The sequence below is a fragment of the Dipteris shenzhenensis genome, chromosome 17 (assembly GCF_047967505.1).
Source record: "Dipteris shenzhenensis isolate YYH24624 ecotype China chromosome 17, Dip_SZ_1.0, whole genome shotgun sequence".
In the NCBI taxonomy this organism is placed as follows: domain Eukaryota; kingdom Viridiplantae; phylum Streptophyta; class Polypodiopsida; order Gleicheniales; family Dipteridaceae; genus Dipteris; species Dipteris shenzhenensis.
The window spans coordinates 21,528,012-21,551,942 of NC_141612.1; positions in this window are offsets into that span (position 1 = coordinate 21,528,012).

Consider the following 23,931-nt stretch of genomic DNA (forward strand, 5'->3'; position numbering starts at 1 on the left):
TTCATTGATGATGCAACTAGGAAAGTGTGGGCTTATGCTATAGCTCGGAAGAGTGATGTGCTCCAGGTATTTCAAAAATGGCTGGCCTTGATTGAGACTCAGTCAGGTAGAACGCTTAAATGCCTACGGACTGACAATGGTGGAGAGTATCTCTCTCATGACTTTCAGCATTTCTATGATACACATGGGATTAAGAGGGAGCTCACATCCCCTAATACTCCAGAGCAAAATCCAGTTGTAGAAAAGATGAACCGTACCATTCAAGAAATGTTGCAATGCATGCTTTCCAATGCAAGTCTTTTTGGTGGTTTTTGGGCTGAGGCAATGAAGACTGCAGTGCATGTGATCAATAGATCACCTACTAAGAGTTTGGATGGTGGTATTCCTGAAGAGGCATGGAGTGGCAAGAAGCCCTCTTACTCTCATTTGCGTATATTTGGGTGTGAGGCATATGCACATGCGCCAAAAGAGCTTTGAAAGAAGCTAGAGCCTAAGTCTAGGAAATGCATCTTTTTGGGTTATGGTCAACGTGGAGAGATGGGCTATTGTCTCTGGGATCCAAAAGCAAAGAGATCATACACAGCCATGATGTAGTCTTCAATGAGTAGAAGATGCATAAGGCACCCATGAGGGATGTGGAAATGAGGAGAATCACTTTCCAGGATGTGAATCCACCTGCATATGTTGATAGACAGCAAGCTGTCCATGCACCAAATGTGCAAGAAATGGTACCACCAAGTATTCCCACAGGTATCAAGGGTAGATGATGGATCGTCTATTGGTGGAAATGATGAGCCAAATGTGGCTGATATGCAAGTGGGATAGCAAGCTGAAATGCCCTTGAGAAGATCATCTAGAGTGTCTAGACCGCCTGATAGGTTTGTTCCAGGGGTAGACTATGTGATGCTTACTCATTGCGGGGAGCCTTGTTGCTACAAAGAGGCTATGATGCGTGAGGATCAATGCAAGTGGGAGTATGCTATGCAATCAGAGATGATTTCACTTATGAAAAATAAGACATGGGACTTGGTTTCTTTGCCACATGGAAATAAAGCTTTGCCATGTAAATGGGTCTATGAAGGTCACAGGTGATGATGTGCCTAGGTACAAGGCCCGTTTGGTCGCTAAAGGGTTCAAGCAAGAGAAGGGTGTGGACTTTGATGAGATATTCTCTCCAGTTGTGAAGATGACCACACTTAGATGCATGCTTGGACTAGTGGCAGTAGAAGATATGGAGCTTATGCACATGGATGTCAAGACAGCTTTCTTGCATGGGGATCTACATGAGGAAATTTACATGGTGCAGCTGGAAGGATTTGAAGAAAAGGCCAAAGAGCATTTAGTTTGCAAGCTGAAGAAGAGTCTCTATGGTCTTAAGCAAGCACCTAGAGAATGGTATCAAAAGTTTGATGCTTTCATTTGGTCCCAGGGTTTTAGAAGGAATGAAATTGATCACTTGCTCTACACTAAAAGGGCTAAGGATAATAGCCCGATAATCCTGGCACTCTATGTGGATGATATGCTATTGGCTAGCAAGAATACTTATGAGCTAGATGCATTAAAGGCCAAGTTGCATGAGGCCTTTGATATGAAGGATTTGGGACGTGCAGGTCATATTCTTGGTATGCGCATCACGCGTGATCAAAGTAAGAAAGTCCTTTGGCTTTCACAGGAGTATGTTACAAAAGTATTGCAGCGTTTCAATATGGAGGGGGAGAAGGAAATGAGTACTCCATTGCCTCCATATATGAAACTGAGTCATACAGATAGTCCCAAATTAGATGAGTAGAAGGCCATGATGGCCAAGGTTCCTTATGCATCAGCGGTTGGGAGTCTTACGTATGCTATGATAGCTACTAGACCAGACATTGCATTTGCAATGGGAGTTGTTAGCCGGTATATGGCTAATCCAGGAAAGAGGCATTGGGAGGCAGTTAAGTGCATCATGAGGTACATGAAGGGTACCAAGGAGATGTGAATTTGCTTTGGTAGAGGAGACATGTGTGTACTTGGGTACACAGATTCAGACTATGCAGGGCATGTGGATAGTAGGAGATCCACTTTTTGCACAAAAGTGCATTGCTTTGTCTACCACAGAGGCTAAGTATGTCGTCGTAGCCACAGAGGGTTGCAAGGAGGCTATATGGCTTGATCGGCTAGTGGGAGATTTGGGGATCATACAGGTGTACCGACATTGCATAGTGATTCCATGAGTGCTATTCACCTAGCATAGAATCCAGTCTTGCATGCAAGGACCAAACACATTGAGGTCAGGTACCATTTCATCAGGGAGGTACTTGAGGACAAGCGCATAAAGCTTGTCAAGGTTCATACAGATGATAACCCTGTAGATATGCTAACGAAGAGTATACCTAGTCAGCGATTTGAGTATTGTCGTGTATTGATGGGCATTGGATAGTATGTTCTATGGTTGTTCTCCCTTAAAGGCACATTGTCCTTTAAGTGGGAGGTTGTGGTGGTTAAAGGTCACTGTGCCTTTACCCCAATTATGTACAATACTCAAACACATATATAAATGAATGAAAAAGAAGATTAGGGTGGTTTTGCACCCACCAAAACTTGTGTGGCTCTCTGTCTCTCTCTCTCCCTCTTCCCTTCTTGCTTCCATTGAGAGCACTGTAATAATCCACGATAATGAAGCTGCATAGCATGGCCGATTGAAAGCACCAGCCTCCACTAGCACCTCACTTAAGGTCCCAGCTCCAAAAGAGGAGAAAGCTCGCCACAGTGGTAAACCAATGCCATTGCCTGCTCGATGACGCCACCATCCTCTGCCCAAGAAATCCGAGAGCTGCAAGTACAATAGGCTATCCTCTATGCCCAACATCACTTCAATTGGAACCGACTCCCAGAGAACTGATAAAGCAGCAATGATAGCTCCGGTTGCCCCAAGAAAGCCTCCTCTGAACCCATCCACTACCAGAAGAAAGCTGCACTACTTGCCTATGCCCCCACCTCATCCACCGCCACACATCACCAACAGTTCAATCAACACTTCCGCTTGAACGGCGAAGGCAAGAAAGTCGCCTAGGTCTAAAAGTCAACGTTGCAAACCCTGAAGGCATCGAAGGCAGCACCACAAGAACCTGTGTCTTACCGAGATACAACACCACAAGAACCTGCCAATGAAGTAGACTAGCCTCAAGGTACCGAATACACCCTAGTGCCACCGGTGGTCTGACTCAACACAAGTATCGCCACAACCAGTCGAGGAACTCCGTAGAGACTAAATTTCCCCCTACAAGGAGTTACACAAGAACCTCCCTCTAGGGGCAAAGACTTGAAGGTAATGGCGAGTGTACTCCCTCCAATGGTACCATCCTACTCACGATAGCAAGGGTCAGTCCCATGGCCTAACTCACGAAAGATCGCTTCTCCCAAAAAGATGGACCATGCAGCAACAACGAAGTCTGACACAAATGTGCCCCAGCATCCAAGGTAAAAAACAAGCTAGACACGTACTCTACATGGCTCCTTATACGCTATGTCATAGTATGGTGCCCGCCTTCACCACATTCATCATAATCATCGCATCCAAGTCTAGGTGAGCAAATACGATAGGCATCTCACCTGACACACTTGCAGCCCACTAGTCCCTACCCACCGCATGCCCACACATGGTCAGCACCAGGTGATTAGAATCCATTTTTGCATTTGTTCATAATCTTGCACGCTGACCTCACTATTATGTCCACACCGCACAAGTGCACTCTGCTCACTCACCCTTTTTCCCCCCACATATACCACCCCCTCTTTCTTTCACTCTTTTTACATAGTAGTTATCCTGCTGGGTCATCGCCATAACGGTATCCCACCGCCCGTCATGATCCCAACATGCCGTTGACTGTCACCAATGAAGTACCATGCCGATTGTCACGATTCCAACATTCCACCGACCGTTGCCAATCGCCATCGATGAATCCCATCGGTCATCGCATTAGAAGTATCCCGTCGATCGTCTCGCGATCCCAACATCAAGATGTCGAGCGTAACCTGAAAGGGATCACGCCATCCATGGCGAGCCCAAGATGTAAGTTGTGTGTCTCCCTTGCAATGCGAGAAAAGCAAAAATTTATCCTCCTTCATTTTATTCAGCGACCTCACTTTCTTCAAACCTCTTCCCCACACTCCTCACCCCTACCCAGCCCCTCTCCCAATACTTGTGCTCCCTCTCCACCCTTCTCCCTCTCTGCTCATGTGAAAGGATGTTTTTCAAGAAGGTGTGTCTCTTTAAGCAATGTGGGTTCATTTTTTGTGAGACTTCATTTTGTGAGTGTTGAAGCATGTTCCTCCTTGCATTGCTAAGCCCATGTGCTAATTTTCATGCTTGATTTTTTAAGTTGAAGGATAAAAAATGAGATTTGGTGAAAGAAAGAAAACTCACCTCTTCTTTTTTTGGTATTTCTATTCCTCCTCTTTCCCTTCCTTTCATGCTTCCCCCTTGTTTGTTTGTCCCCTCAATCCAATCCCTTTGGAAAGTTGCTTCTCCAAACTCCTCCTTTCACTAATTAGTTATCTGAAAAATGGTATGTTTCCTCTCTTTTGTAGGACCAGTCCACGAAACACCTTCTCTTCCGAGCACGATTTTTCTAGGTAAGATAGTGCTTCCTCTCTTTTCCTATTTTTAATTTTGTGATTTGCATTGGCTTGCAGCTAGCGCTAGCTGCAATGATGGGCATGGGAACCCTCTCTTCTCTTATTTCCTCTTCTTCCCCTCTTTCCCTCTTTTCCTCCCTCTTTCCCCCCTCTTTCCCTTCCTCTCTTATTTCCTCTTCTTCCTCCCCTCTCTTTTCCTCTCTTTTGCGTATGCTTATGCATGAGCTCATAAGCATATGCCCAATGCTGATGCTTATGCATGAGCATATGCTCATATGCTTATGCTTATGCATGAGCTCATAAGCATATGCTCATATGCTTATGCTTATATGCTTATGCTTATGCATGAGCATATGCTTATATGCTCATGCATAAGCATAAGCGTATGCTTTCTCTCTTCTTCTCTTTCTCCCCTCTCTTTCAGTCTCTTCCTTCTCTTCTTTTTCCTTCTCTTTTCTCCTCTCTTTTCCTTCTAGTCTTTCATCCTCTCTTCTCTCTTCTCTCTTTTCTCCTCTCTTTTCTTCTTATCCCCTCTCATTTTTCTTCTCTCTTCCTCTCTTTCATCCTCTTCCTTCTCTTCTTTTCCCCTCTCTTATTTCCTCTCTTTCATCCTCTTTTTCCTTCTCTTTTTCCCTCTTCCTTCCTCTTCTTTTTCCCTCTCGTTCCCCCTCTCTTTCATCGTCTTTTCTATCTTTTCATAAGCATATGCATTTGCATATGCTATGCTTACGCATGAGCATATGCTCATGCATTTAAGCATAAGCATATGCGTTCTCTTTTTTTCTGTTCTTTTGTTCTTTTCCCCTCTCTTTTTTCTTTTCTCTTCCTCTCTTTCAATCTCTTCCTTCTCTTCTTTTTTCCTCTCTTTTCCCCTCTCTTTCATCCTCTTTTCTCTTTTTTCATAAGCATATAATGACATAGATGCTTATGCTTATGCATGAGCATATGCTCATATGCTCATGCATAAGCATAAGCATACAGTGTCTCTTTTTTTCTCTTTTTCCCCTCTCTTTTTTCCTCTCTTTTCTTCTTTTCCCCTCTCTTTTTTCCTTCTCTTTTCCCCTCTTCCTTCCTCTTCTTTTTCCCTCTATTCCCCCCTCTCTTTCATCCTCTTTTCTCTCTTTTCATAAGCATATACATTTGCGTATGCTTATGCTTATGCATGAGCATGTGCTCATGCATAAGCATAAGCATATGCTTTCTCTCTTTTTTTGCTCTTTTCTTCTTTTCCCCTCTCTTTTTTCTTCTCTCTTCCTCTCTTTCAATCTGTTCCTTCTCATCTTTTTCCTTCTCTTTTCCCCTCTCTTTCATCCTCTTTTCTCTCTTTTCATAAGCATATGCTAAAGTAGATGCTTATACTTATGCATGGGTGTATGCTTATATCCTTATGCTTATGCATGAGCATATGCTCATATGCTCATGCATAAGCATAAGCATATGCTTTCTCTCTTTTTTCCTCTCTTTTCTTCTTTTCCCCTCTCTTTTTTCCTTCTCTTTTTCCCTCTTCCTTCCTCTTTTCTCTCTTTTTTCATCCTCTCTTTCCTTCTCTTTTTTCTTCTCTTTTTGTCTCTCCTCTCCTCTCTTCTTCTCTCTTTTTTCTCCTCTTTTTTCCTCTCTTTTCGTATGTTTTCCCCTCTCTTTTTTTCTCTTTTTTCTCCTCTCTTTTCCTCTCTTTTCCTTCTCTTTACCCCTCTTCCTTCTCTTCTTTTCCCCTCTCTCTTTTCCTTTTCTTTTCCCCTCTTCCTTCTCTTCTTTTTCCCTCCCTTTTCCCCTCTCTTTCATCCTCTTTTCTCTCTTTTTCCATCCTCTCTTTCCTCCTCTTTTTTCCTCTCTTTTTCTCTCACTACAAGGCATAGGCCCTTTTTTGACAAAAATATCGATGTTTTTTATACTTTTAAAAAAAAAAAGGGTGCAAAGGTCATTATTCACGTCGTTGTAAGCGTCAAAAAAGAACGGTCGCTATATAAGCGACGCTAGTAAACATCGCTATATAGCGACGCTTGTAAACGTTGCTATATAGCAACACTGGTAAACATCGCTATATAGCGACGATTAACAAAAGCTTTAAAAAAACATTAGTGGGGCTAAACAGGGCCACAGCAAGCCCTGTTTTGCCCCACTAATGTTTTTTATTTAGTAATTATAAAAAAAAGTTTTTTATTACAAAATTTCCCTTGTGGAAAGGGTGATACAAAATCGCTCAAATGAACCAATCAAGCGACAAAAGCATATACATGTCGAAGATATACAACATTGTTTGTTACAAAATTACCCTTTCGAAAAGGGTGATATAAAATCGCTCAAACAAGCCGATATACAAAAGCATATAAATGGCAAAGTATATGCAAAGTACTACTACTACTACTTCTCATCTGAATCATCATCATCGTACTTGTCCTCGTCTTGCTGGCTTGATCCTTGGCCCTCATGAGCTACGCCTGATCCCTGGCCCTCGTGAGCTATGCCTGATCCCTAGCCCTCGTGAGCTGTGCCTGATCCCTGGCCCTCGTCAAAGCTGTGTAAGCCTAATCCCTCATCATCACCGCTCACCTCTGCCTGTGCCCTTTTTATCTTCTATTATCTCTCCAACAACCATGATTTGATAGGACAGGTCCTCGACCGAGTAAGGAGGACTCATGGTAGTGGCAGAGTCAGAGTGAGTGGTGTTTGTGCCAGCGCTTCTAGAGTGAGGAGTAGTAGTGTGAGTAGGAGAGGGCAAGGGACCTGACTGGTATTGGGTCTCAGGACCAAGTGGAGACCTATAGGGATGTGAGTGTGCTAACTCATCTACATCTCCTGAGTCAGCACAACATAAGCGACCCCTCCTACTCTTCCTTCCCTTATGATGGGCACGCCTAGGTGATGACCCTCAGTCGAAGGGGCTAGAGGGGATGGCTAGGCAGTAGGTCTAGCCGTTGGTGTAGGCGAGGGAATTACTGAGGTCCTCTGGGATAGCAGAGAGAAGAATATCGTTGCCTCCTCATCGGTCATCTGTGCCACAAACTCGTCGAGACTCCCGACAAAGCCATGGGCTGCTAGCAAAGGAGTTCCCCGAGGGATAGTCACAGTGCTACATCCGAGAGGAGTTAGGCAGGGGTAGTCGCAGGGGTAGGCCCCTGAGGTGTCGCCTGAGGGGAATCAAAGTCCTCTGGAGAATAGAGATCATGATGTCTCCTCCTACAAGGGTTTTTGTAGTCGTCGGACGTGCGACGTGATCCCATGTCAAATGCAAAAATAAAAAACAAAAAACAAGAGCGGGAAAGAAGCAGAAAGCATATGAGGGAAAGCGAACAAAAGCAAAAGAGAAGGAGAAGCATAAGAGAAGGAGAGGGGAAAAGCAGAGAAACAAAAGGGAAAAAGAGATTGAAAGAGGGGAAAAGAACCAAATATGCATAAGAGAAAAAAGAAAATAAAAACGCATAAGAGAATACATTGAGAAAGCTTGAAAGGAGAAGGAGAAGGAGGCATATGCTCATGCATAAGCATAAGCATAAGAGAAGGAAGAGGGAAAAAGAGCATAAGCATAAGAAAAAAAGGAAAGAAAGCATATGCTTATGCTTATGCATGAGCATATGAGCATAAAAGAAAAAGAGAGAAAGCTTAGGCATAGGCAAATACATATGCTATTGAAAGAGGGGAAAGAGGGGGGGAAAGAGAGAGGAAAAGAGGAAAAGAGGAGAAGGATAAGGAGGAGGAGAAGGAGAAGGAGACATATGCTCATGCATAAACATAAGCATAAGAGAAGGAAGAGGGAAAAGGAGCATAAGCATAAGAGAAAAGGAAAGAAAGCATATGCTTATGCTTATGCATAAGCATAAGCATAGGCAAATACATATGCTTATGAAAAGAGATTGAAAGAGGGGAAAGAGGGGGGGAAAGAGAGAGGAAAAGAGGAAAAGAGATTGAAAGAGGGCAGGGCTTTCACGTTAGTTTCGTTAATAAGCGAAAGTTTTATATGGCTTGTGAAAAATTATATGCTTTTATAAAAATAAAAGCTTAGTATATTCGCCACAATTTGAAACTAAAATTAAAAAAAGAGCTAGGTTTAGCCTTTAAGATTATAAAATTATAAATAAAGTCCATGAAAATTCACCAAAGTTTTATATAATAAATAAATATATTTGGAAACTTTCGCCAAGATGTTATATATACAATTTAAAATTTTGGCTAGATCTATAGAATTAAGCACCAAAAGAAGACTTGTGGCCTTATATCCAACGTACATTTGGCTAACTTAAGCCTATGGTAGGCCCATCACCAGCACTATGTCTATCCCTCATCAAGTCATATAATAGGGATATATCTCTTCATGCTTCTATCTTCAACAAGGACATGGAAGGACACTACATACATAGGTAAACATAAGCAACAAGTAGATTCTTAGCAAGAAGAATCAAATGATTAAAATGACACAAAATTAAAGAATGAAATTTTCTATAATGGCCTGGTAGAAGGTGTCTTGTTAGATATTTTAAGTATTTCTTTAGTCGTAGTTTATGATTCTCGAAAAGTAGGTAAAAATTCAACTAAATTAATGAATAGAGCTAGAGTAGTGAATATGCAGTAAGTCACATATTTAGTTGTGTGTGTGTGTGTGTGTGAAAATCTAACTTTAATTTCATCATCTACTTCTATACATTTAAAAATTTAGAAAGTTATCACAATGCAAAGAACTTTCCAGTCAATAGAGGCTTTAAATATAAATCTACCCTTCAAGCATTCTCATACATTTAGTACACTTAAGCCATGTATCCAATCTTACAATCTTGTATAGTGGAAGATTCTACAGATTTATGACAAGAAATAAGAAGAAATGAACTAAACTAAAATGTCACATGCAAATACTTAAATGTATGTATCAATGTATAGGGGGACATACTCTCTTGCTATTTTTACACACACACACACGTCGTTGGAGTCCCACATGAGCAAGACCTCTCCTAGCTACATGCATCTCTAGATGTCCTTGTGGAGTGCTAAGGAAGGTAAGATATGTCCCTAGAGGTTGTCCTAATATAATTCAATGTCTGTGGGGATACATAACATGTAATCCCCTCTCTCCCAACTCACTTTAGGGATGCATATTGATGAATGAACAAAGGGTGATAGTGGAAGAAAGGACGAATCAAGAAACTCCCTAATCTGCCATGTCTATATTATGTTCCCAACCCAATACCATACCCACATTAGCCATCCAGTCCCGCATGGGCATCATTTTGTCCTATCAAGATGCGTGCTCTCGCTTTTTATTAGCCTTTCTCTCTTGATCTCTATATCCATAATCTTCATGGAAATGCCACCCTTTTGAACCCTTTGGACCATTAGTCATTGCTAATGCGCCAATGCACATCATTTTTGTTGATGGGTGAGGAAGCCTCTATCAATGAGCCAATGCACATCATTTTTGTTTAATAGCTTTTGTAGTAGGTTACATTGACAACATTGATGCACAATGGGCAAAGGATATTGAGTAATCTCCTAGAATATTGGCAAAAAATGCACGTCATTTCTGTTCCTAGGTTTGTAGTAGGTTTGAGTCACAACATTGATGTACAATACGCAAAGGGTATTTACTTTGTCTTTAAACATGCCTCTATTTAATGTATGCCAAATGGCCATGTGCAAGCACTTGAGTTTAGGGGCCAACCAACTCCACATGTCTCTTACGTACATGGCAACCTCATCCCTTACAATACTTGATTCCATGTGATTGGTCCCACTAGATGAGACTCCATTCCACAATTATCGTGCAGCTAGTTAACTTTTAGGTCCTTTGAACTACATTTTAGGTCAACTTCCATTCTATTCCCACCAATTTTGTGGGTCTTCAAAACAAGGGCAAATGCCCTCCATACTCCCCTCAAGGCATAAATCCTTTCGCCATATTTGAAAGGCCCTACGGTGAATAGCAAGGCACCACTAGGCAAGTAGTCCTAGCAGTCGGCCGACCTGCTGAGAATATACGTAGCCGCGATCACCTCTAAGGCCAATCTAAAGCCGTAGCGATACCAGAGATCGTTATCGGTAGGGGAGCAAGCTTTGATTGAGTCAGCTGTGCCAAGCTAGAATAGCAAGAGGGAGAAGGTGTGCTTTCGGAAGAAGCCAGCCAAGATGAGGAAGAGTTGCAGAGACATGGTGGCGATCATGATGGTGATTTGCCAATCAACCCACACATCAAGCAAGTCGTTGAAGAAGGCTTTGTTGGAGGAAGGATCGTGAGCACAGTGCGCCATAGCCATGGGAAAGAGAGAATGGAATTAGATGATCAAACTCTCCAATAAATCACTTACTGCAGCTCAACTATGCAGTTGGTGCCATAGCCAGGGTCGAGATGGCTACAAGAGAGCAAGAGGAAAGCATACAATCAATCCTTCACCAGTAGCTGGAGCTTCTAAGGTGCCATAGCTGGAGCAGAGGAAGAATCACGTCCTCAATATCTACAAGAGCCGCTGCTGCTCATGTGCCATAGTAGTGGAATCAACATAGTGTGAATGAGCAATTCATTTGCGAGGCTTGGCCCTTGCTTTTGAACCCATGGGATGGTGTTCAGCAATGAGCTATTAAGATTGAGTGTGCCGACTTGTTGGACTATTTCAAGCCCAGGCTCGCTGGCTTCGCTTTGTTGCTTCATGTATAGCAGGAGGTTGATGTGATCACAAATTCGGGACTAGGATATTCATCTTATCCCTTTTATGTGGCAAGCAATGCTCTTAGTAGTGAGGTTGCTTTAGAGGACAATTGATCGAAAATTTTATTTGCGCAGTGAGAATGGGCATTGTCATCAAAGATAGCTATGCAGCATTGAAGTGGGAGATATTCTACAATTATGCAGCTTGTCCATGCAGAGCAGACCTTACTGTGTGCTTGGTAACAGATGTTGCAGCTAGTGTACTATTTGGCTTGCCTTTTTCCATGGTTTCCTTCAGATATTTCTCTATGAATGATGTCATACTTCTAATCTAAGAGGTTTGATAAGATGTTTTTGTCTTAGTATTCCGGTAATATATAAGGTAAGGGTGAGTGGGTTGGCAGCACAATCAGGGGCAAGACTATTGGAATAATGGTGTAGCATGTCAGCCACAAGTCGTTAAGAGTTGTAAAGTTTCTCCTACGGTGTTGACCTCATGTAGTCATCTGTGATGCGTGTTTCTTTGTATCTTATGGTGGCTATATAAAATGTGCCTCTTTGTTGCCTATTGGGAACTTCTTATGTATATTTTTGACAGCTGAATGTGGGCACCTCATGATCTTTTCAGGTTATTGCCTGGAAGTACCTGCAAGATCCAAGAATAGTTTATCAAGCTTGTTATGAACAGTAAACGTTCTAAGGTTTAACGAATGACTTGGCTACAAGCATGGATTTATCGACATCTCACAATTGCAGGCTCTGATAGTTAGGTATGCTATCACAAAACATATAATGCACAAACGGCGGGGAAGAGAGAGAGAGAGAGAGAGAGAGAGAGAGAGAGAGAGATGTCACCACTCCAAGTTCTTCTACTAAGGTGTAGGGTGGCTAGTCTTATCCTTACTGCTCATGGTAGGAGTTCTATTTGTATTTTGTATGTATTTCTGCTTGATTTTGCATGGCAAAGTTTCTATTTTGAGAAAGTAATTGCATATGTGAGGACTAATTAGCAGGCTCAATATGCAACTTCATCACATACAAGTTCCATCTCATAAGTTTCTTTTGTCTCTTTTAAACTTTTGGTTTTGGGCTACAGGGTTCACCATTTTTCAACTACCTCTGTAGCCTTTCCCCAATCAAGCCAGTAAAAGCAGGTCATATGATTTAGACATTTTTCGAGATGAGCTTTCCTCCTCCACTGGCAGTCTTTGTCTCCCCAAGACAAAAGGATATCTGTTCAAGAAGGTAAATTGGTCAAAGCAGTCAGGTCTAGTTCAGCTACAACCACTCAAAGCACACTTTACGAGTTAGTCTCAAAATTTTCAGCATTCTTTTTATCTACTTGTTTTTTGAGTGTATTGCTCTTCTTGTGTTCCTTTTTCTCTTTAAATGCATACTAGTACAAGAATTGATTCAAACTGCAACTCTGAGCTAAGTTTCACAACATGCTTTATAACCTCCTTTTTTAGTATTCAAAAGTGGGCTCTTTCTGGATAGTGGGATGGATAGGTATTGTTATTTGATTTGAATAGAAGTGCCTTCTTGAGATCCTACAAAGGAAAACAAGTATACACATTTACAATAAGATTCTTGGATGCTGTATATAATGACTTCTGTGTGCAGGTGGTCCTTTGGATGTGACAGTTAGGCAGGTAATTTCCCATAGTCATAACTGATATGATGGCACATACTACTTCATTCTCTATTGAGACTATACTGCATATATTCAAAGCAGAGACATATTAAAGCAAGACTTTGATCATATACTGGTGGACAGCAGCAGCATGCCCAGATTCAACTCTCCATTGACTAGACATGATGACATCTCTATGTTGTGTTGGAACACATTAATGTGGTCTTGAGTCATGATTGGTTTGAACCATATATAGATTGTTACAGATCCCAATACTGGTATTGGAAATTGTGAGAACCACAAATCATATTATTTAAACTCAAGAAGAAAAGTCTCATCATTTCAGAAAGCCAGTTGTCTTGAGGGAAAAGCATTGGCCTTTGTGCTCTACATTTGTTGGAGGTAAAGTCTAGTAATAGAAGTCGTGTATACGTAGAAAAATCTAACAGTGCTACAACATTTCTCTACCCTGTGACTTTCAGTTGTTAGAAACATGGCTGTCAAAAACAGCATGTACAGAATGGTCTTTCATACACCATAGCCAGTAGCTGTAGAGGATTGACTATAGTAGGGAAAGAATTAAGGCTGACATGTAGGCAGTAGATCTACTCCCACATGGGTAGCAAGTCTTTTTTAATGTATTTATTGGTGCATTGTATAGAGTAAGTTGAAATTGGTTTGGCATGCTTTACGTAGTGTAGTATTATGATTTCAAACATGAAATAAGGGCTTGGTTCAGGAAGTGGTGTTTGGTTCCTGTGCTCACAAGGCAGGGGGCTAAGAGGCACCATGACCTAGGACCAAGTTTCTTAGATCTAGTTGACAAGCTGAAGAAATGTATGCTTATTTATTTTTAAAAAGTTTTTGTTGTGAATATGCATATGCATCATTGTCTGTGATGTGCTCTTTCTTTTTTAATGTATTTATTGGTGCATTGTATAGAGTAAGTTGAAATTGGTTTGGCATGCTTTATGTAGTGTAGTATTATGATTTCAAACATGAAAGAAGGGCTTGGTTCAGGAAGTGGTGTATGGTTCCTGTGCTCACAAGGCAGGGGGCTAAGAGGCACCACGACCTAGGACCAAGTTTCTTAGATCTAGTTGACAAGCTAAAGAAATGTATGCTTATTTAAATTTTATAAGTTTCTGTTGTGAATATGCATATGCATCATTGTCTGTGAATTTATTGGTGCATTGTAAAGAGTAAGTTGAAATTGGTTTGGCATGCTTTATGTAGTGTAGTATTATGATTTCAAACATGAAAGAAGGGCTTGGTTCAAGAAGTGGTGTCTGGTTCCTGTGCTCACAAGGCAGGGGGCTAAGAGGCACCATGACCTAGGACCAAGTTCCTTAGTTCTAGCTGACAACCTGCAAAAATATATGCTAATTTATTTTTTTAAAGTTTATGTTGTGAATATGCATATGCATTATTGTTTGGTATGCATGATGTGAGGTGATCCTTCTTTTTTTAATAAGTTGATACCGATTTCATGTATGTTGGGCTATGATAAAGTTGTTCCATTTCTTAGATTTAGAACTATTTTTGAATGCTCTTTTGTTTTGATCCTACATATGGTTTAGGGATGGAAGGATCTAAGCGTAAGGCTATTGATTTTGAGTTATCTAAAGGACAATGGAAGTATGTCAATCAGGTCCTTTGAGATGAGCTTCTTGCAGAGATAAATAACATGAGTACAAAGGAGATGGAGATGACCATAGAAAGCACTTCTAGATTGCATACTCTAAAGAGCAAAGTTGTTTTGAATACAAGGCATCAAGTAGAACTGGATCCTAACAGGAAACACCTTGCAGGGATCACAAAATGGGACACTGATGTTATGCTATGGGTAGAGAGCAACATTGGGAATGTCTTGGCTCAGTTTAATGAAGCATGCGCAAAGAACCCAACATTTGCAAATGATATTAATGAGGAACAGCTGTGGATACTACATCGTGGTTGGGAATGCATTTGTACGTGGTAGAAAACAATAAGAGAAAACCATATTTTTTACATGTACACAAACTTAATTCAGAATCCAATGCTAATAACTTAGTGCAAGTTTTGATCCAAGCTTTAAAAGAGTATGGAGGCGTGACAGAGTCTGAGATGGTCAAGAAACTTGTTTATTTAACATGTGATAGTGCTTCAGTCTTGCAAGGTTGTCGGAATGGTGTCTCTATACAAATAGAAATAAAATATGCTCCTTACTGTGTTGGGATACATTGTATGGCTCATCACACAAATCTAGCTTACAAAGTTGTGTCCACACTTCCATCAGTACAATGAATCAAGATGTTGGTTAAAAAAAGCTACTCTTACTTTTGCAAGAGTCCAAAAAGATACAATCAATTTAGAGTTATTGCAGAAGCACTGGGTACAAAAGGGAGGAAGATTTTGAAGAATGTGGATATTAGATGGATATCTTTGGTTCAGCCAGTGAAAAGATTATGGGATGAATACAAGACTTTGGTCTATTTAATGCACATGGAGGCAAAAGAAGAGGTTGAAAAGGTAGATATTTTGTATCATAAACTAACCAACATACATTCGATATTGGGATTGTGTGGAATTATTCCACTTTTGGACAAAATGAATATGTTGAGTAAAATGTCGCAATCAAAGGATATTTATATCAATGAATATGTCAAGGCAATAAAACTCACTAATTTGAGTATAGAAACAGCATGCGATAAGAAGTCAAGCTCCAGTTTTCAAGACGAGAAATTGTTTAAAGATTGGAAAAGTTTAATAGACCTAGATGGGGATTCCTCACTTTTAACATGTGACCAGGAAGGATATGTTTGCCTTTGTGCAAACAATCGGGTTTTTAGGATGACGAGAGAAAACAAACGACACAAAAGACTACAATACATTAAAAAGAGGCTTTTTTAAAGAAAGTACAAACAGTGAAAAATGCCCTTAGTGAAGTTGCAAGTGTAGTGGTAGATGAGATTAGAAGTAGGTTTCCACGAAATGACCTAATGGAAGCATTTACCATCATATTTTCACATTTTTGGGTCAATGGATCTTATGAAAGTATCAAAGCAGGTCTAAAGAATCATTTGGATGCTCTCAAAAAACACTTTGGATGGGACATTGACATGGACAATATAAAGTACAATGGTTTGTTGGATTTTGGAAAGCTTTATTCATAGTCTTCCCTTTTTGGAGAAGTCATGCACTAGCAAAGTAATTTAATGGAAAACATTCAAATGCAAAGTTCGATGGTTCGGCTTTGGAACGAGCTCTCTCGCAGTACATTCCTACAAGATAACATTTCTGAGTACTTCAAGCAATTTATGTCAAACCTTTATTCTTGGCTCAGTTGAGGATGAAAGGTGTTTTAGTACTCTCGGTTACTTGAAGAATAAGCTTCGTAATAAGCTAGATGATAACTTAGATCTTAGCTTGAGATTATACTCTTGTTCTTATGATGTTAGTAGCTTTCCGTATGATAGAGCATTAGCACTCTGGAAGTCAAGCTGTAAAAGAAAAGGCTATAATTAGCTTTTTTGGACTATTTAAACTAGACTTTGAGAATTTTCTTCCCCCATTGGATTTGAAGGATATTCATTGTCCTTAAACAATTTTATGTTTTGCATGCTCTACAGTATCCTAAATGCTAGCTATTTCACGTATTATGAAATTATGTAAAACGGAAAAGACAGAGTTTTCAATATAATTAGTTTTTAGTATATTTGTGAAAATTGAAAGTTTTTTAAATGCTCTGGAATATTTAGCCAAGTTTTGAAACAAAAACTATAACAAAAGATATAATTCGCCAATTCTTTGAAACTTTTAAAAATAATTTATGAAAAATTTCGCGAGTATATTATAATAGTATATTTCTATACCTTTGATAAAAACATCCCTGAAAGAGGGGAAAAAGAAGAGAGGAAAAGAGCATAAACATAAGAGAAGGAAGAGGGGAAAAGAGATTGAAAGAGGGGAAAAAAGAAGAGGGGAAAAGAGATTGAAAGAGGGGAAGAAGAAGAGAAGGAAAGGAGGAAAAAAGAGATTGAAAGAGGGGGAAAAAGAAGAGGGGAAAAGAGATTGAAAGAGGAGAAAAATAAGAGGGAAAACGAAGAGAATAAAGAGGGGAAAAGAGGGAAAGAAGAGGGAAAAAGAAGAGAAGGAAGAGGGGAAAAGAGGGAAAGAAGAGGGAATAAGGAAAGAGAGGGGAAGAGAGGGTTCCTACACCCATGCTTAAGGCACTAGTTGTAGGCCAATGCAAATAACAAAGATAACAAAAGGAAAAAAGAGGAAGCACTTTCTTACTTGAAATAGTCCCGCTCGGTGTTTTGTGGACTGGCCCTACAAAAGAGAGGAAACATACCATTTCTCAAATAACTAGTTAGAGGAAGGAGGAGTTTAGAGAAGCAGCTTCTCAAAGGGATTGGATTGAGGAGACAAGCATAAGCCTACAAACAAGAAGAAAGCATAAGCCTACAAACAAGGAGGAAGAGGAGGAAGAGAAATACCAAAAAGAGAAGAGGTGAGTCTTCTTTCTTTCACCAAATCTCGTTTTTGGCCCTTAACCTCTGAAAATCAAGCATGAAAACTAGCACATAGCCTTAGCAATACAAGGAGAAACATGATTGAACACTCACAAAATGAAATCTCACAAAAAATGAACCTACATTGCTTAAAGAGACTCACCTTCTTGAAAAACTTCTTTTCATACAAGCAGAGAGGGAGAAGGGTGGAGAGGGAGCACAAGTGTTAGGAGAGGGGTTGGGTAGAGGTGAGGAGTAGAGAATAGAGAGGAGGAAAGCGAGGTCATCGAATATAAGGTGGGAGGAGAGATTTTTTCTTTTCTCGCAATAGAGATGTTAAAGATAGCGTCGCACGAGGTTTCGGGTTTAAGCCCCCAACGTCACTATATAGCGACGTTTATATCCAAAAAACATTGCTATATAGCAACAGAACAGGGCAAAGCATCACTATATAGCGATGGTTCAGGGCACTTATTGTTAAAAGAGAGAAAAGAAGCTCATGGGTTGCTATTTTTTGGATCTTAATAAATTTCCTTACAGCTCATGTTGTGATTTTGGATGTGTGCAGATGGAAGGGATGAGTGGAAGCTCGTTAGATGATGTGCCAACACCCGAGAGCACAGAGTGGCTTACGGAGAGGTTGTATTGTCATTGCACTCATTGCAAGTGAGAAGTACGACATCAACGTCGTATTATCATGCGCCACTTGTGGATGTATGGGGAGGAGCCCGAAGTAGTATCCACCGTTGGTGTTGCACATGGTGATGGATCATCAGTAAGTCAATGCTATTTGAGTGGGCGGTTAATATTGGATACCATTATGACATGAAACCTTGAGACAAGATCTTATATTTACACAAAATCTTGAAACAGGATGAGGAGGGTGGCAAGGGTGCACATATACATTCACACTTTGAGCAAGACTATAGTCTCTCGGATGATGCCAAGGGTATGGTGGACATGATGGATTCTATTTTTAGGGGCACTACATCACATGTACACATGATGTCAGAGTCCGAGGTCAAAATGCGAGAGTTGCAATCAACATAGTTGTACGAGGGTGCTAGGATGTCTAAACTATGGGCTTGTCTCTCAATCTTGAATCTGCAAACAAACTATGGGTGGTTGGATACAAGTGTTTCGGCCTTAATGAGGTACGGTTACCGCATTAGTTTATGACTCTCTTTCACATGCATGTCTTATACTAACACATTCATGCACGCGTGCAGGACTTGTTACAAGTGGGTACCATGCTTGTCCTATTTATGGACCAGGTTTGAAATCACTTGCACGATACTCAAAACATATGAGGAAAAATTTTTATGAAGGTCATGCTCGATACCTTCCGTTAGACCATCTCGTGCATGGAGGTCAGCTTGATCCACCACCACCATATTTGGAGGGCAAACTGAGAGGAACCTCCTCGTGGTATGAAGAGGCTATCGATCTTTCACGAGCTTCCTTATTGGGGTCAGTTACAAATCAATCATCTCTTGGATCCCATGCATATCTTCAAGAATGTGGGGACTACTATTTGGGCACACTTGGTTGGTTCCAAAGACTCGAGAGGAGTGCGAGAAGACTTGTGTGCTATGAATAGGATGTCTCTTTTTTTGCCCCAAGTGCATCCTTCAAGAAAAGTTATCCTCCCAAAAGCAACATGGATCCTCTCTATGAGAGAGAAGGCAGCGGTCAAGGTAGACATTGCCTCTTTTCAAACACCCACAGGATACATGCGTTGCTTGAAAGGAGCATTTTCAAAGGACAATAAGCTGAGTTGGTTCAAGTCCCATGATTCGCACAAGGTCTTACAGGTATTCTAAGCTGTAGGATTAGTATACTGATAATCGTGATGCGTTAGTATAATTATGATTATGTTATATTGTTGACATGACTTCTTTGTTGCTTTGATAGTTCATCCTCCCAATTATAATAAAAGGGTGCTTACAAGAAGATGTTAGAAATTCTATATTCAAGATCAGTGGTATTGTGAGGTATGCTTACTATCAAATCGCATTGATTGCATTTTCTTCAATTTAAGATAAATAATCTGTAGACTGATTATGAATATATCTTACATGGGCATGTGAAATAGGTGGATATCTCAAAAAGAGATCTCCATATCGAGCATCGAGAAGGCTAGGGTGGAATCCATCGAAGTCGTAAGATTTCTTGAGAAGCACTTTACCTCGAGCATTATGACAACTCAAGTGCACTTGCTTATGCACATAGTTGATGAGGTGGCCATTCCGTTCATAGTCGATGGATGTTTTTTCTTGAGCGGTTTATAAAAACTTTGAAGGGATTTGTAAGACAAAGAGCAAGACCAGAAGCAAGCATGGCATAGGGGATGGCTTGTGCAAGAGTCATTAGTATATATCACGGAGTTTCTTGCATCCACGGATCTCGGTATGCCGCAAGCTTGGCATAACAAAAATGATGATTGCATCATTGGTAAGGTTCCCCAAGGAAAAGGGATTGAAAGAAAGATGAGCGAAGAGCAAATGGAGAAATTCAATAAGTTTTGTATCCTCAATAGCAAGGAGATCCAGAAGTGGATTGAGAGATATGAAGCAACTAAAGTAGAAAGAATAAATGCAAGGATGAGATTCAAAGTAAATTACAGGCGATCGCAACCATATCTACGAGATCTCGCCCTTCTCCCCACTCACATGTCACTTGATTGGCTACAACTGGCTCTATGTAAAGCCGAACGTGATGGAGAGACAATAAACGAGCGCGAGTGAGAGTTATCATCTGGATGTATGATGCATGTAAGTTTCTTACCTCTTGACATAATTAAGTAATTATTTGTGACAATATATGCTATAAAATAGATGCATCTTCATTGTTTTAATGATGCCCTTTTACAGTACAAAAAGTACAATGCATTATGGTCATATCGACGACATTTTTGCATGGAACGCATCGATTCAAAGAGAGTCACGTATGATTATGGAGTCATGGCTAACTTCACACAAGATAGCCAAGCAAGTGCTTCGGATATCAATCTTCTCTCCTCAGAGTTGGACTATTGTGGACCCATACGCGAAATCTATAAAATTAATTTCAAATGATTTAGTATTTTCATTCTTGATGTAAAATGGTTTAAAACTATTTACAACGGTCCTCATGCGACAGTGAGAAAAGACATTAGCAGTTTCTTTGCAATAAACTCCACCAAACTTTGGACCAATGAAAGTGATACTTTTGTTCTTCCCGAGCACTGTGAGCAGGTGCATACTAATGATAACTTTGCACCAATGAAAGTGATACTTTTGTTCTTCCCGAGCACTGTGAGCAGGTGCATACTAATGATTTAATTAATCGAAGCTTTTGTTTTTAAAGATCCATTGATACATGTACTTAAGCAAAATTTCATATATATAATTGATGGCATTTGGCACCCATCTTCAATATAGGTGGTTTTTCATCCGGATCGATGGTGGTACGTGATCCAAGTTACACCACGAAGTAAGCAAATTTTTGAAGATAGAGATGTGGATATGGAGATGCCACTACCAATGCCGGATCCAATAGATCTAGATGGATTTAGCGAAGAAGATGAAGATCACAATATGAGCCAAGAGGAAGATGCGCATAATGGCATCGTATGGAAGGAAGATGGAGATCACGATATTGAGGAAGAAGATGACGATCATCAAGAATCACCACACTTTATTGAAGAAGATAATCAAGTACTCTTAGGTGAATGTATGATGCTAGAGTACGATGATGAACGATGATGATATAGGAGATCAACTCGGTATAGAGTTAGAGATAGACTTGTTTGGCACGTTAGACTTGGCTCAAGCTGTTGATGTAAATGCTCTTCATTGATTTTTTTCATCTCAAACATGGACATGAATATATGAGCTTCAAACGCTTGATGTACATGCTCTTGTACTTTTATTCTCTCAAAGGATCAAACATGTATGAAAATGAAAAAAAAATGTCATTGAAAAAAACTATCTTTTAAGGTCAGTATGGGAAAAAAAACTCTCTGTAAAATGAAATTGTCTCAGTGTCGCTATATAACGACCATTACCAATCTGATAAGGGTCTCTATATAGTGACTTTAGGCAAGCGTTGCTATATTGATAAGGGTCGTTGTATAGCGACTTTAGGCAAGTGTCGCTATATAGCGACCCTTAACGAAGCCCTCTTTCAATACCAACGATTAGCGCCCTGCGCACGCTAAACGTCGGTACTTAAGCATCACAATAGGATCCGTGTTTAGTAGTGTCTCTTTTCTCCTCTCTTCTTCTCTCTTTTTTCTCCTCTTTTTTCCTCTCTTTTCTGCTCTTTTCCCTTCCCTTTTTTTCTCTTTTTCCTCCTCTTTTTTCCTCTCTTTTCCTCTTTTTTCTCCTCTCTTTTCCTCTCTTTCTTCCTCTCTTTTCCACCCACGTGAAGCTTCAATAGCCAGACATTGAGGAAGCATATACAAACTTCTGTCACTCTAATTCAAAGAATGCAAGTCTATAAATGCTTGCTCAATGTCAGGATAGCTTTTTCTCAAGAAACCTTTCCTATTTTTTCTTTTGCTCCTTAGCCGTATTTGGTTCTTTTTTTTTTCAAATAGATTCTAAATGGAACAACCACACCCTCACCCATGGCTGTCCTCCCAAAACCCCAACCCAGTTCTCCATGTTGGAGTGATTTAGGACATCTCTTCTCTGCTTTTACATGTAGTAGAGAAGATTGTGCACAACACAGACTGGGTGAAGTATAACATCCAAGTGTGTGTGCTTGGATGGGGTCTTGACCGAAGGCGCGTGGAGCAGGGGCAACTGAGGAACGCACCACACAACCTACGGGAACCCCGTAGGTTTTGGAGAGACCGCCACAATTGTTGGAGCACCAAAGATGAATATATAAAGGACATAATGGGTTTTGTAGAGGTCTTCATGGACTACAAGTACGTAATCCTTGAAGAGTATGACCTCATATTAGAAGAAGTCGAAGATGAGATCCACCTAGCAACTTGGAGGAGGAAAGTACCTCGGACAATAATGCAGAGTAGTAGACCTCCTCCACTATTTTGGCATTTTTGAAGAATGTCTCTTTTGGAGACACATTTTGCTTGAGCATACTTTTGGAGATAGATTTTGCGCTCTCTTTTTGTATATTAGAACTCTTGTTTAATAATAGTTTTTTTTGCGACATTTTATATATATATAAACCTTCTTGGATTCCACTTGTCTTTCATAAATATTTGTCCTTTCAAAATTGACTTTAATTGTCTTAAGTAAATAATTGTCCTTTCTGCGTTGATGCCCTTTCATAATTTTCTTAAGTAATTAATTGTCTTTTTATAGTTTTATTCAATTGAATTTGAGTTTGAATTTCATAATTATGTTAAGTAATTAATTGTCTTTTCGCTTCTTACCCGCTCTTGTGTTTCTTTTTGCTTTCGTGTTTGTGTCTGCGTTTGTCCAATCCCCCCAAATTAGACATCAGATCACATTGCATGTCCAATGAGTATGGAACCCTCGTAGGAGGAGACATCATGATCTGTACATTCCAGAGGACTTTGATTCCACTCAGCCGACTCCTCAGGGGCCTACCCCTGGCGACTCCTCTTATGCCTAGCACTGCAACTACCCCTCGAGGAACTCCTTTGCTAGCAGCCCATGGCTTCACTGAGAGTCCCGACGAGTTTGTCACATAGATGAGAGATGTAGAGGCAATGATATTCTTCTCTCTGCTATCCCACAGGATCTCAGCTATTCACTCTCCTACAGTAATAGCTGGACCTACTCCGACAGCCATCCCCTCTAGCCCCTTCGATTGAGGGGTCATCACTTGGGTGTACCTATTGCAAGGGAAGGAAGAGTAGGAAGGGTCGACGCTATTGTGGTGACTCAAGGGATGTAGACGAGTTAGCACATTCACATACCTACAGCTCTCCACTTGGTCATGAGGCCCAGTACCAGTCAGGTCCCTTGCCCTCTCCCACTTCCACTCCCTCTGCTACTCCTCACTCGGTAAGTGCTTGCATTACCACCCCTCGCTCTAGATCTGCTACTGCCACTCCCATGACTCCTCCTTTCCCGCTTGAGGACCTGTGCTATGATGTCACTAAGGGTGGAGAGAGAATAGAAAATGAAAACGGCTTAGAAATGCTAGCCACCATGAGGCAGTTGATGAGCCACCACTTCAAGCTCAGAAGCATAGCTACTAACTGGTGGTACCAGGATGACAAAAAGAAGAAGACAGTCATTGAGGGATTTAAAAGACAGTACCCTAACCCCCTGCTGAGAAATTGCTACGCCAAGGCAGAAATGTAAATGTCATTGATACCCCCCATCAGATTGAGTTCTTTGACACATATTACAGCTGCACTACCTTCTTTGAAGAGGAAAATGTCAAAGAAGAGGGTAGTGAGGAAATTGTTGAAGACGAGGGTAGTGAGTCTGAGGGTCATGATTCTAGCTCAGGTGATGATGAGGATGAAAGCTCTGCATCCGATGACTTACGCCAAGAAGAAATCCGCACAAAGAATAAGGGTGATCAATTGTCAACTAGAGTCAAGGAGGTTCCACTCATCATACAGG